Source organism: Rana temporaria, chromosome 3 (genome assembly GCF_905171775.1).
Source record: "Rana temporaria chromosome 3, aRanTem1.1, whole genome shotgun sequence".
NCBI lineage: Eukaryota > Metazoa > Chordata > Amphibia > Anura > Ranidae > Rana > Rana temporaria.
Window position 1 is genome coordinate 294,275,460 of NC_053491.1, and position 13,946 is coordinate 294,289,405.

General features: G+C 42.6%; 1 long non-coding RNA gene across 1 annotated transcript; it reads left to right on the forward strand.

Moving 5' to 3' along the window:
* The first annotated feature begins 9,126 nt into the window (after positions 1–9,126).
* On the forward strand, positions 9,127–10,049 carry LOC120930849. The gene is made up of 2 exons (XR_005747742.1): positions 9,127–9,758; positions 9,842–10,049. It is a non-coding gene; the product is annotated as an uncharacterized LOC120930849 (long non-coding RNA).
* Positions 10,050–13,946: the final 3,897 nt, after the last annotated feature.

A 13,946-nucleotide genomic window follows, 5' to 3' on the forward strand; every position in this document is an offset into this window, starting at 1 on the left:
AGTCCCGGGAAGGTCAATTGGGTCAAATATAACTCCAGATCCTCCTGGGTATACGCCGCGCCGGAACTGTACAGGGCCTCATAGAAACCCGCCAGTTCCTGCATAATCTGGTCTGGCTGCGATACTACCCCTCCTGACCTAGCTCTAATAGCCCCTATCTCAGGTGAACGTTGATGGGAGTTCGCAATCCGTGCCAATATACGGCCGGTTTTCTCACCCTCCTCAAAGAACGCCTGTTTGGCAAAGAATCTCTTCTTTTCTGCTGACGAGGAGAGCAACTGCTGGTAGGCGGATTGAGCCGCCTGCCAGGACTCCCTGGCCAAATCAGAAGGATCTGCAATGTAAGCCCGCTCCATTTCCCTGACCCTGTTCTCCACTTCTATCAGTAATGCAGCAGAGGCCCTCTTCACCCCAGTCACTTCCCGTATGAGGAGGCCCCTAAGATATGCTTTGAAGGCATCCCATTTCGTTCCACCCCCTCCTCCGCAACAAAATACCTCCGTATACTCTCCTCTATTTCGGCATGGGATCTAATTAATTTCAACCAAAATGCATTCAGCTTCCATGGTGCCTTAACCAGGTTCCCCTGCGGTGCCACGCAGAGCTGCACCACCAGGGCCGAGTGATCCGACACACTACGGGGCCTGTGCGACAGGTCCGCTATCAGTGGAAGCATGCTTGCGTTACCCACCCCCAGGTCTATCCTGGACAGGCAGCCATGCGTCTTCGAAAAGCACGTGAACTGCCTACCCCCAGGATTACGGTGCCTCCAGATATCTACCCAGCCCACCTCTTGCAACAACCGCGCCAGGGGAGTACTCCTAGCGAGGGCAGAGGGTCTAGGGCCCGGGTGTCTATCCGCCACCTGGTCCATACAACAATTAAAGTCGCCGATCACGAGCAACGGAACTTCCGGCTTGCCCTCCAAAAAAGAGAGGAGCCTGAGCACCGCTGCCGTGAATGGCGGGGGGATATATACACACGCCAATACACAAATCAATGTACCAATTTTGCAATGGATGAATACATAGCGGCCCTCCGAGTCTACAGCACTGTCAATTTCCTGGAAATCCAGGGCATTGTGCACTAGTACACTCACCCCCCTAGAGAAGGAGGTGTGTGTAGAATGATATGCCTTGCCCACCCACACATATTTCAGAAAGCACACAGTTTCCGCTGTCAGGTGTGTTTCCTGAAAACAGATCACTCCTGGCAGAAATTTTTTTAAACACATAAATAGCATCGTGCGTTTCAGTGGAGAATGCATACCCCTCACGTTCCATGACACAATAGATACCTTAGCCATGGGTGTCTTCCTTTAACATCAAAAAGCAATATATTTGTGGGCAAAAATATACAGTCTGACCCCACCGTCGGGAAAAAGGGCCTCCCCCCATCTCTGTCCGCTCCTGCACGATATCTTGAGTAAGGGCCAACAGCCCAGGTCTGTTGAGTTGTACCTCTGTCTTCATATGGTAGCTAGAAAAACAAAAGTTAGCATAACTTGCGGACCAAACGGGTCCCGAATCATCAAAGTCCGCCAACCAGGCGGTTCCAGCGCTTAGTGCGACTAAACGTCGGCTTACTCCAGTCACAATAATCATCTTTCTAAGAACAGCTTTCCTCACGATGTGCTGCCAATCATAATGTCCCCCGGCCAAAGGGTAAGTGAAAAAAGTATTCAAACAGGCAAAAAGTAGGGGATCCCCCCTAACAAGACAGCAGTGAAGCATAGAAACATTTCAATCTTGCATATTCAGTGCCTGGAGGCAAAACCAAAGAAATAAAAAGTAAAAATAACTTGCTCAAGCCTCACTCCCCCTCCTCCTGCACTTGGCGTTGTAGAGATTGTTCGTTTCTATCCAGCCATGACATGGCCTCCTTTGCAGACTCAAAGAATTGGGCTTGACCCCGCACCACCACCCGAAGCTTCGCAGGGTAGAGCATAGCATATGGGAGTTGTACACGTCGCAGCCGCCTCTTTACATCAAGGAATTTGGCCCTGCGCCTTTGTACTTCCTGCGAAAAATCTGGGTAAAATGACACCCGGACGCCATTATGTTGGATGTTAGCTCGCTCCCGAGCCTGACGTAGCACCGCTTCCCTGTCCCGGTAGTGGAGTAGTTTTGCCAGGATGGATCTAGGGGGGCCCCCCTGCTGTGGTGGGCGCGAAGGTACTCGGTGGGCCCTTTCCACCGCAAAGAATGGTGACAACGTATTCTTGCCAAAAAGTTCAATCAGCCAGTTCTCTACAAACATGGTGGGGTCTTTACCTTCCACCCTCTCCGGCAGCCCTACTATACGGACATTATTGCGTCTGAGACGGTTCTCCATGTCTTCCACGCGGTCATAAGCGTCTCTAGCCATCTGCAGGGCAGCTCTAGTGTCTTGGGCCATGGGCTGCAGCTGATCCTCCACCTCACTGACTCTGCTTTCCACTGCAGTAGTACGTTCACGAATCTTTTGCATATCCTGCCTTAGTAGTCCAAACTGCTCCTTCAAAGTGTCCACAGATGCAGTACATTTATTAACTGCTTTAAGTATGTCTGCCAGCGTGGGTTGCACCGTGTTCTCTGCTTGTGCGTCTGGGGCCTGCTCATCCTCCGGTCCCTGGCCTGCTCCTTCTCTGTCCTCCTCCTCCCCCCAGTAAAGTGGGACACCTTCGCCCTGCGTTGCAGGCCTAGCCTGGTGCGCGGCACCTGATCGGGACGGTTGTTCTGGCCCCCCCATTCCAGACATCTTTTGGGCATAGTAGAGCATGTCCCTGGGGGGGTCTTTTCCCTGGGTCTTGGCAGGCTTACCCTGTTTGTGGCCTGTTTTGTCCGCTCCACGAGGCGTCCCTCTGGCAGTTGGCGCGGCGGCGCCATCTTGGGCCTCCATCCCCGCGATCTCTGCCTGTCCTTTGCGGGTCTTTCCCCTGGTGCACAACGCCGGTGGTGGTACCGCTGTGGTCCCGGGAGTGCTGGCTTCCAGCATATGGCGGTCTCGAACCGGAATAACGGCCGGGGGAGGATCAATACCGGATCAGCACTGGGAGCTGTGAGAGATGCGTCCTCTCACATGCCTGTCCTGGCCACGCCCCCATGTACCTTTTTTATACACAGACAGAGCAAAGCCAGGAGGAGGCAGACCCCAGTGAGAGACAGGAGGAGGCAGACCCCAGTGGGAGACAGGAGGAGGCAGGCCCCAGTGGGACACAGAGGAGGCACAGCTCCTCCTGTTCTTGCTTCTGCTCCTGCTCCTATTCCTGATCCTGCTCTTGCTCCTGCTCCTGCTCATAGAAAATGTTTTTTTTGAAATGTCCCTGCCTACTCACTAGCAAACTCTCTATTTTTAAGAAAAACACATGGTCAAATTTTTTCAGAAAACAAAAAATCCATTTATTTTGGTGCTAAATAAAACAAAGGCTGAAGGCAAAGAAAAAACTCAGGTAATAAAAACAAAGAAGTCAAGAAGGAAGCACTGGAGACCCTGCTTGAATTTGTGCAGACACAAATAGCCACAGAAAACAACCAAGGATGTCAAGAAAAAAATTGGGACCATGAGAGAATCACATATCTACTCAATTTCTGGTTTTGGTTTTACCTTCGATAACCGAGTCTTCAGCTGATTGTGCCACATGGAGAATAGGATCAGGAATAGTCCTGATCCTGCTCTTGTTCCTGCTCCTGCCACAACCTCTCCTCCAGGGACACAGCCTCCGAAGACTCGGCTGCAGGGAAGACTGCAGGGAAGGCTAAAACCAAAACCAGAAAATGAGTAGATATGTGATTCTCTCATGGTCCCAATTTTTTTCCAGAATAAATGGATTTTTTGTTTTTTGACAAAACTTGACCATGTGAGTAGGCAGGGACATTTAAAAAAAAAAACATTTTCTAATTAAAAAGGGACACTAACCTCCTTGTGGGTAAATAATACTAAATAATAATGTTGTTGTGGTAACTTGACATACTCCAAAAAAATAAAATAAATGGAAAGCAGTCTAAAATATTATCCAATAATAACCAAAAAAAGAAGATCTCCATTAAAAGATTTAAAATATGCTGAATTTGAGGGAGATCTGGCTTCCAAAAAATCAATAATATTCATGAGATAACAATAAATATTAAAGAAACAAGCTGGTCATAACTATGTGCGAATATCAGCAGCAAAAGATTTGGATTAGTGTAGCATTAAAAAAAAAGAAAAGAATGCGCTGCATTACACGATACAATAATTTAGAACATAACGAATGTGCTATCTCCATTACGAATGGTAGTTTTTTCCCAGAACGAGCGCTCCCGTCTCATAACTTGCTTCTGAGCATGCGCGGCTTTTTAACGCTGTTAAAGCCCACACACGACCATTTTTATGATGTTAAAAACGACAACATTAAAAACGACGCGAAAATTTAGAGTATGTTCTACATTTTTAATGCCCATTTTTAACGTTGCGAAAAATGCTCTGGAGCCCACACATGATCGTTTTTAATGCCATTAAAAAAAATGAAATTTTTTACATCGCGAAAAACGGTCGTGTGCATTAGTGAAGGCTTTGATAAACACACATTGAGAAATAGTCTCTCATGGTCTAGGAAGAAACATGCTCACTTATTTTGAGGCATAGTGAAAATTAGCTCAAGCGTTAAGGTATTGGCAGCAGGGACCTTAGGCCCAAAGGCTAGGCATACATCTTAGCAGATTCTGCTTTCATGCTCTCTAGATAGGACCTATGACTTGGGTCTTCTATACCCTGAAAGCAGACATTTACAAAACACACTAGGAACAGAAAAAAATGATCTATTGTGGAAAATATGGTTTGGCTATAGTCTTCTGTCCTAGATAATAAGGCTTTAGGCTTGAGATACTAAGCTTCAGGGGCTGGATCTTCTGGGATAAGGAAGGACAGGTTGTTTTGTCAGATGTTATTTGAACTGTTGAAAATGAATAGGAAGAACAAATGCTTTTTGCCTTTAGATCAGTTTTTTTTTAGTTTTTCTCAAAACTAATAACATCTGTTATTTTGCATAATATTATTTATGGGAAATTATAATCATTATAGCTATTTTACATATGTGAATCAAGTCTTAACTAACTTGCTTTCTGTCAGATGTTTTGCTAATCATTCCTTTTGCAGGATTCACATATTTAACCGCTTGGGATCCGCGCTATAGTCAAATGACGGCTACAGCGCGGATCCGAAAATCCAAGTGGACGTCAATTGACGTCCGCCCCTTTGCGCGTTCCCCGCGAGTGCTCCAGAGCGCGCATCGGGGAAACTCTGTGTAGGGAATACATATAACCCCTTCCTCACCCCCTAGTGTTAATCTCTTCAATGCCAGTCACATTTATACTGTAATTAGTGCATATTTATAGCACTTATCGCAGTATAAATGTGAATGGCGCCAAAAATGTGTCAAAAGTGTCCGATGTGCCCGCCATAACGTCGCAGTCCCAATAAAAATAGCAGATCGCCGCCATTTCTAGTAAAAAAAAAAATAATAAAAAATAATAATTCTGTCCCCTATTTTGTAGGTGCTATAACTTTTACGCAAACCAGTCGCTTATTGCGATTTTTTTTTTTACCAAAAATATGTAGAAGAATACGTATCGGCCTAAACTGACATTTTTTTTTTTTTAAATTGGGATATTTATTATAGCAACAAGTAAAAAATATTGTATTTTTTTTCAAAATTGTCGCTCTTTTTTGTTTATAGTGGTATTTGATCGCACAGGCGATCAAATACCACCAAAAGAAAGCTCTATTTGTGGGGAAAAAAGGACGTCAATTTTCTTTGGGAGCCACGTCGCACGACCACGCAATTGTTAGTTAAAGCGACGCAGTGCCGAAAGCTGAAATGTCCTCTTGGCAGGAGGGGGGTATATGTGCCCAGTAAGCAAGTGGTTAAGGTACTATAACTTACTGAATCTGGCAAAATTGTTGTATCTCAGTCAAAAATCCTTTTCTACACTGCTCCTACACTGCTTTTATGTTCTAGGGTGGCCTCTTGCACAATTCCCATCCAAACATGCATGGTAGTGGAGATAGGGACTGATAGGTCAGCTGAAGAGCACAGGTGTCAAGAAGCCTTTCCAGTGGCAGTATGTAGTCAGGTCACAAACTAGGTTCAGCAGCAGCCAGGCAAACAGGTTCAGGATCAAGTTCAAGGTCAGGAAAAGGCAGGAGTCGTCTATGTGGTGGTGGTGAGGTACCAAGTCAGGAGACAGAATCATGGTCAGAAGCCCAAGCCACGGTCGATAACATAGAAGATCCGAGAGAAGTGTCAGGCATAGCCAGGTCAGGGACAATGTATGCAGACTTTCAGGAAATCAGAATACAGGAACTAGAGATGTAGACAATCCAGCATGCATGCACGTATATGCCATGGCATGTGCATGCGCATTCTTGTTTTTGCATATCTAGTTTCTAAGCTCACGACCCTAGACATGTGCATGAAAATTAACATTTGCCACGCAAATTAGCACTTGAAGCGATGATGAAGGAATGTTTTTTTTCTGACCCTTGTCTCTTTTTTTGAATATAATTGAACTTGGACTCTTTATCCTTTGGTCTGGCGCTCCTTCCAGTAGTGCATGTTTTTTTAACCTGTTGGGGTACCAACTGGAAGGTAGCCCTGTCTATTGTAAGCAACCTAACCTGAGCCAGTGAGATCTCTGATTGTTCTCTTGCTACTTTGTATGAACTCACACCAAAGTTGGGTGTAAAGAAGGTTTTCATGTATATGGTGACAATCTTTGGAACTGTATATTTTAATTCAATATTTCATTTTTTATTTTATTTTTATAAATATGTATAATTGTGAATAAAACTCATTTCTTTTACCTCAATATCCCGTAAATTTGGAATTAATACTATCAGTGCCTTAAAAGTCCACCCAGGGGAACCCCTTTTTCTTTTCTCACACCAAAGTCCCAGCTCCTTTTGGGTGCTTTTCGTCACTGATGTTGCACAAGGGCTGAGAGAGTTGCAGACAATTCACATAAAAAGCATGTGTCTTAAGCTTGGGTGTCCCTGGGATTCAAAAGACCAAAATTGTGATGAAGAAAGAGGAAGGACATGCAAGTAGGCACCTTAGTTCTGTATTGTGACAAGTATGCATCAAAATAAAAAAGACAGAAAAGAGTCATATAGTTACATAGTTACATAGTTACATAGTTAGTCAGGCTGAAAAAAGACACAAGTCCATCCAGTTCAACCACAAAAAATAAAAAAACAAAAATTAAAAAACACAGTAAAATCCTATACACCCAACTCCATTCCCACAGTTGATCCAGAGGAAGGCAAAAAACCCCAGCAGAGCATGATCCAATTTGCTACAGCAGGGGAAAAAATTCCTTCCTGATCCCCCGAGAGGCAATCGGATTTACCCTGGATCAACTTTACCTACAAATCTTAGTACTCAGTTATATTCTGTACATTTAGGAAAGAATCCAGGCCCTTCCTAAAGCAATCTACTGAGCTGGCCAGAACCACCTCTGGAGGGAGTCTGTTCCACATTTTCACAGCTCTTACTGTGAAAAAACCTTTCCGTATTTGGAGGTGAAATCTCTTTTCCTCTAGACGTAAAGAGTGCCCCCTTGTCCTCAGTGTTGACCGTAAAGTGAATAACTCAACACCAAGTTCACTGTATGGACCTCTTATATATTTGTACATGTTGATCATATCCCCCCTTATTCTCCTCTTCTCAAGAGTGAATAAATTCAGTTCCTCTAATCTTTCCTCATAGCTGAGCTCCTCCATGCCTCTTATCAGTTTGGTTGCCCTTCTCTGCACTTTCTCCAGTTCTCCGATGTCCTTTTTGAGAACTGGTGCCCAAAACTGAACTGCATATTCCAGATGAGGTCTTACTAATGATTTGTACAGGGGCAAAATGATATCTCTGTCTCTGGAGTCCATACCTCTCTTAATACAAGAAAGGACTTTGCTCGCTTTGGAAACCGCAGCTTGGCATTGCATGCCATTATTGAGCTTATGATCAACTAAAACCCCCAGATCCTTCTCCACTACAGATCCCCCCAGTTGTACTCCCCCTAGTATGTATGATGCATGCATATTCTTAGCCCCCAAGTGCATAACTTTACATTTATCAACATTAAACCTCATCTGCCACTTAGTCGCCCAATTAGACAGAGCATTGAGGTCGGCTTGTAAATTGGAGACATCCTGTAAGGACGTTATTCCACTGCATAGCTTGGTGTCATCTGCAAAGACAGAAATGTTACTTTTGATCTCAGACCCAATATCATTTATAAATATATTGAAAAGTAAGGGTCCCAGCACTGAACCTTGGGGTACACCGCTGATAACCTTGGACCATTCAGAGTAAGAATCATTAACCACGACTCTCTGAATTCTGTCTTTCAGCCAGTTTTCTATCCATTTACAAACTGATATATCCAATCCTGTAGACCTTACCTTACACATGAGCCGTGTGTGCGGAACTGTATCGAACGCTTTTGCAAAATCCAAATATATCACGTCCACAGCCACGCCTCTGTCCAGGGTTTTACTTACCTCTTCATAAAAGGAAATCTGGTTTGTCTGACAACTTCTGTCTTTCATGAATCCATGTTGTCTGCTGCTTAAATAGTTTTTTTCCAGCAAGAACTCATCTATGTGGTCTTTTATTAATCTCTCCAGTATCTTCCCAACTATAGAAGTTAGACTAACAGGTCTATAGTTACTTGGTAAAGACTTTGTTCCCTTTTTAAATATGGGCACCACATTGGCCCTGCGCCAATCCAGTGGTACTATTCCTGTCTTTAATGAGTCCCTAAATATTAGATACAGTGGCTTTGAAATGACAGAGCTCAACTCACCTAGGATCCGTGGATGGATGCCATCTGGTCCAGGTGCTTTATCCACCTTTATTCTGTCTAAATATTTCTGGACCATATCACTTTTAAGCCATTGTGGATTTGAGGCTGTGTCACTCCCACCCCCATTTTGGACACGAGCTCCCCCATAACTGTAAAGGTCTTTAACAAATACCTCATATCCATTCAATCCCTTATCAGGTAACGGCACCCTTTTATTAGTACACTCCTATGTTGATTTTTCAACTTTCACTCCCCCCTTCTTTTTGTTTTCTTGTTTATTTATTTATTTATTTTTTTTATTTTCATATATTTCCGACATTTTTACTATCACCATATGTATCCACATATTCTTTGATGGTCCACATAACATACACATTGTAATGTGTCTCACACATCCCCACCCATGGACACGCACTCTTTACCAGACTAATAAAGTCTCTTAATCACTTTTGTCTGCCAATGGAGCACTCTTATACTATTTTTATATTAAGTACCTTAATATACACATCAATTCCTGACCATTATTCATTGACTAGTTACCCCTTCGGGTCATCAATGAGTAGATCTAATTCAATAAAGAAGAAAAAAGGAAAAAAAAAAAATCTTTTTTTTCTCAGATAAGATTATAAACCTGCTGCCAGTCCCTCTTTTTTATATACATGCCTTACCCACAGATAATCCTACACTTTAGCACAATATGCTATGATTTAATATTTCTAATTCTCTTCAATTACACAGGGCTAACCCATTGGGGGCACTCTGCAGGCACCGGCTCCCCTGATCCTCGGAGGGCGTCCACTGTGCGGCTCCTTGCAACCCCCCTGGGGTCTGTTTTGGTTTCCCTCTCTCCCCCATGGGGTTGTGGGTGGCGCTCCCTTCGGATTTTCTAACGGCTCTGCAGACCTCTGGTCATTACAAAACCCACTTCATTCGTTAACGGTAAACCTTATTCTTGGGTCAATTTATGTGATTTATATTGATACTTTTTTGATCGCAAATTTATGTTATGTATATTTTTGTAGAATCAACCATCCCCCTGAAGAGACCACTTAGAGGTCGAAACGCGTCGGGGAACGCACATCACACAGCATAAAGCAATGTTGTATACATTTGTCCAATATTGTGGAATATGTATTGTATCACCAGATCCGTAAAGGGTTTTCTTTTAATTGTTATTGCATTTAAAATGTATGTTATTGACAACCATAAAATAAACCATGTTTTATTATATTACATTTGTTACACTTTTATACCTTTGCTGTCCAAAGCCCCGTGGGGTAAATTCCTTTTTCTAACAAATACTTCAGAGCAAAATTCTGGTTTGTAACGAAGGTGTGAAGCTAACACTTTGTCTCTTTGCTTTTTTCTGCAGGCATCAGCAAAGCAGAACTTAAACTCAACATAACCTCTTGTTACACAAAAACTGTTATATTCTAGCATAGTGGATTTACTGTGGAAGTGTGCTCATTTAAAAAACTTTTATATCTACTACTATTATATAGATCAAAATGCTTTTCATTATCCATACTCATTATTTGCAGGTTACAATTTCTGGATGTTGAAAGGTTCTTTGTGGCTGAGATTTTACTTCTATAACAAAGTCCTAAATTAAATTATTCTCAATATTTCATTTAGATTCTTACTGTAATGTGAGCTGGAGGTATATGTTCCTATGAGTTATATTTAGGAAGTGTTAACCTTAAAACACCTGCTGTGTTGGAAGACATTCTTTCATATTACATTCCTTTTGTTTTGCCATAAAAGGTTATATTGACTTACTGATTCTTTATTAGGTCTTGTGAGAAAGAAGCACTGAATCATTTGATGAGGGTACCAGATTTTAAGTGCAAACCATGGTGGTAGAATTGTAGTGATTTCATTTTCTTGCTTAACAGACCAATATGTTTCTCTGTAGGAAAAATCTAGGCATGTGCTCCATTGACTGAGAACACCCACAGATACTTATATAACAGAAATATATACTTACATTGTCAATATACCTGTAACATGATTATATATATATATATATATATATATATATATATATATATATATATACGCACTATATTACCAAAAGTATTGTGATGCCTGCCTTTACATGCACATGAACTTAAATGGCATCCCGGTCTTAGTTCGTAGGGTTCAATATTTAGGAGTGTGTCTATGGGAATGTTTGAGCATTCTCCCAGAAGCGCATTTGTGAGTTTAGGCACTGATGTTGGATAGAAGGCCTGGCTCTCAGTCTGTTCTCATTTTGCCGCCCCCCCCCCCCGGCACGCACATACGCACACACGCACACACACCCCATACATTATATATGTATATATATCAGACCCCCCTCCACTAACTACAGACCCCCCTCCCGCAGTATGGATCCCCCTCACTAAGAACAGACCCCCCTTCCTCAGTACAGACAACCCTCGGTCAGTATAGACCCCACACCAAGTACAGACCACCCTCTGTTAGTATAGACCCCCTCCCTCAGTACAGACACCCCATCAGTGTAGAATCCCCCCTCTTAGTGCAGACACCCCACCTTTAGTGCAGACCCCCATCAGTATAGATTTCCCCCCTTTAGTGCAGACCCCACATCAGTATAGATTTCCCCCCTTTAGTGCAGACCCCCCACTAGTATAGAATCCCCCTTAGTGTAGACACCACCCATAGTGCAGACTCCCCCATCAATATAGACGCCTTTTTTGCTGCAGCAGGTTCTATACATGGTACAGATATGACACTTTATCGGCAAACTAAGTGGACCTTCCAGACACTATATTTAAAGGAAATTTTCATTTTTTTTTTGTTGATTGATTCATGTACCCCAGGGAAGTACCCGGACCACCCCCATACCCTTTGTATGCCCAATAACTTGCATTAAAAACCTTTTAGATTTTTCCAGACTTTAATTGAGTTTGTTGTTCAGCTCAGAACTTTTGTGATGTTCGAAACAGGGGGGTGTTCAGCCCACCTCAAGTTGCAAACACCTTGTATGTGGCATATGTGTATACTGTATATGAATTTTGAAATATATGGTAAGAAATTACCATAATACACAGATGATAAAACAGACTATAAACAAGGCAGGCCGACATTTAATACAAACAAGATTTGAATGGGATTCAGTGTTCGGCTCTGAGTGTTTGCAATGTTCAAAATTTCTCGAGCAAACCAAGCAGGCAGGTGTTTGGCCCATCTCTCGCTCTCTCTCTCTCTCTTTATATATATATATATATATATATATATATATATATATATATATATATATATATATATATAGTACAGTATATACACTGTATATTTTATACTGTACTGTATGTTTAGGCAAATCTCTTAATGCAAATATTTTTTATAAAATACACTTTCAATGGTGTCCCAACATTTGGTCTGGTGCCTCTATTTCTCTAATGCCCCGTACAAACAATCAGTTTACCCGTTGGAAAATGTCCGATGAGAGCTTTTGGTTGGGAATCCTGACCGTGTGTATGCTCCATCAGACTTTTTCCAACAGAAAACCTGCTGGAAAAAGATAGAAAGCTTGTCTATTTTCCCATCATGAAAAAATCAGATCGAAATTTCCTATCGTGTGTACAAATTCCAATGCACAAAATTCCGACGCATGCTCAGAAACAAATTGACGCATGCTCAGAAGCATAGAACTTAATTTTCTCTGCTCGTTGTAGTGTTTTACATCACCACCTTCTTGGCAGTCAAAAGTTCACCGAACTTGAGCAGAATTCCGATGGGAAAACTGATCGTGTGTACAGGGCATTAGGCCTTATGTACACTGCAGCTAATAAACGGAAATGTCAGTGTTTTTTTCAGCAGCCCCTGAACTCTCCTCAATGTAACACTCAGGCATTTATAGTAGTTTGGGGGAGCAGAGAGAGAGAAATAGAGAGAGTTTTCTCAGGCATTAGGAGGGTCTACTGATCTGAAAAATCTGTTATCTGTACAAAACGCTTCTGATCACAAATGCTCATGAGCGCCGCAAAATGGCTATAAATGCGGCAAAATAGCTGTTTTTTTAACGTCAGTTACTACCCGTCAAGTTCCAATGTTCAGAGGAGCTTTTCAAATGCCCTGTGTACATGAATCTTATACCTCTTAGCTAGTTTTTGTGTTTTGTTAGATTTCTTTGTCAGGCAGTTTACAATACTAGAGAAAAGAAATATATGTGTAAATGCAAAATTACAAATCCTATCTTCCTATCCTAGCACACATGAGTGGTAAAGGTTGTTGTAAAATGTATCAATTTATACAGCATAAATGAAAAGTTTGGTGCTTCGCGCTATCAAGTGAATATATCTATATTAAATAGTAATGTGGAAAACTGCTGCTAGACCTAAAGTGTACACAGTGCGAATTTGAACATCAGAGTATTCAATTCTTGGGGTTGGGGATTTCCACAGCAGGAATTTAGATGGACTCTCAAAAGGTCTCTGCCATATAGGACTGGCCTGCACCTACAGATAAGAAGGGGTGCAGCGTTTTGTAGGGTTTACCGACTTCTATGGAAGATGTATTAAAGGTTTCTCTGCAATCATCACTCCCATTACACAGCTGACCAAACAGAACATGTGAGGCCTCGTACACACGACCGAGGAACTCGTCGTAAATGAAACATCGTTTTCCTTGACAAGTTCCTTGTCAGACTTGTTGAGAATCTTGACAAGCTTTCCTTGCGTACACACTGTCAAGACTTTATCTCATCGTTCTCAAACACGGTGACGTTCAACACGTACGACGGCACTATAAAGGGGAAGTTCGATTCCACTTGCGCCACCCTTGGGGCTGCTTTTGCTAATCTCGTGTTGCAGCGTGTTAGTAAAAGTTTGGTGAGTGACGATCCGCGCTTTTCAGTCTTCGTGCTTTCAGATCGTTTTCTGCCATTCAGTTTGTGCTTGTGGGTTCGTGTCTTTCCGGTGCGTGTGGTCAGGTCGTATTTGTTTTACAGTGCGTTCCTGTCCGCTTGTTTCTGGTTTTCAGGTCGTTCTTCATAGGACTTGCTGTTCTTCAGTGCTTTCTGTTTAGTGCGTTCATTTTGATTAGTTATTCATTTCTAGCCATGTTGCAGGCACCTGCTCGTCGTTGAGTTTGTGTTATGCAGTCGGTGTGTGTTGGTCTTCT